The following is a 1,062-nucleotide window of genomic DNA, read 5'->3' as shown; positions in this document are numbered from 1 at the left end:
GTAGAGATAGGGGTCTTGCTATGTTGGCCAGGCTGGTCCTGACTTCCTGGGCTCAAGCCATCCTTCCTCCTTGGTCTCCCAAAGTGCTGGGATTATAGGTATGAGCCACTGCGCCCAGTCTGAGCCTCTTTTAAAGATATGTATTAGAATGAAGGGCCGGGTGTGGTGGCTCACACCTGTAATCCCAGGACTTTGGGAGGCTGAGGCAGGCAGATCACTTGAGATCAGGAGTTCAAGGCTGGCCTGGCCAACATGGTGAAACTCTGACTCTACTAAAAATACAGAAATTAGCCAGGCGACATGGCATGTGCCTGTAATTCCAGCTACTCAGGAGGCTGAGGCAGGAGAATCACTTGAACCCGGGAGGCAGAGGTTGCAGTGAGCTGAGACTGTGCCATTGTACTCCAGCCTGGGCAACAGAGTGAGACTCCATCTCAAAAAAAAAAAAAAATTAGAATGAAGATAGAGCTCTGAAATGAAGTCAAATAACCATTTTGTTCAATTTTAGAAGTAAACAGATATTCTAAAATGGAAATCCCTGCTATTGCTAATGAATGCTCCCACACACACATTGTCTAATTTAGTGTGGAAGTAGATTGAGAGGCATGCCTGTGATTTCCCTGCTCCTTGTTTTCTTCCTGTCACAGGGGGTATGCCAGAAGAAAATTTTGAGGGGGAAAAAAAAAAAAACTCAACAGAAAACTTCCTAAAGTTCAGTTTTTAGATGGATAAGGAATTTTTAAAATTATTTTTTATGTTTTTATTTTTATTTTTATTTTTTGAGACAGAGTCTTGCTTTGTCATTCAGGCTGGACTGGCACTATCTCGGCTCACTGCAACCTCCACCTCCCAGGTTCAAGCTATTCTCTGCCTCAGTCTCCCAAGTAGCTGGGACTAGAGGCATGCACCACCACACCCAGCTAATTTTTGTATTTTTTGTAGAGATGGGGTTTTACCATGTTGGCCAGGCTGGTCTCGAACTCCTGGCTTCAGTGATTCACCCACCTCGGGCTTCCAAAGTGCTGGGATTACAGGTGTGAGCCACCACACCTGGCCAGATAA

The sequence above is a fragment of the Colobus angolensis genome, unplaced genomic scaffold (assembly GCF_000951035.1).
Source record: "Colobus angolensis palliatus isolate OR3802 unplaced genomic scaffold, Cang.pa_1.0 Scaffold57, whole genome shotgun sequence".
Classification (NCBI taxonomy): domain Eukaryota; kingdom Metazoa; phylum Chordata; class Mammalia; order Primates; family Cercopithecidae; genus Colobus; species Colobus angolensis.
The sequence above is the reverse complement of the archived record's forward strand: the minus strand, read 5'-3'. Positions refer to the sequence as shown.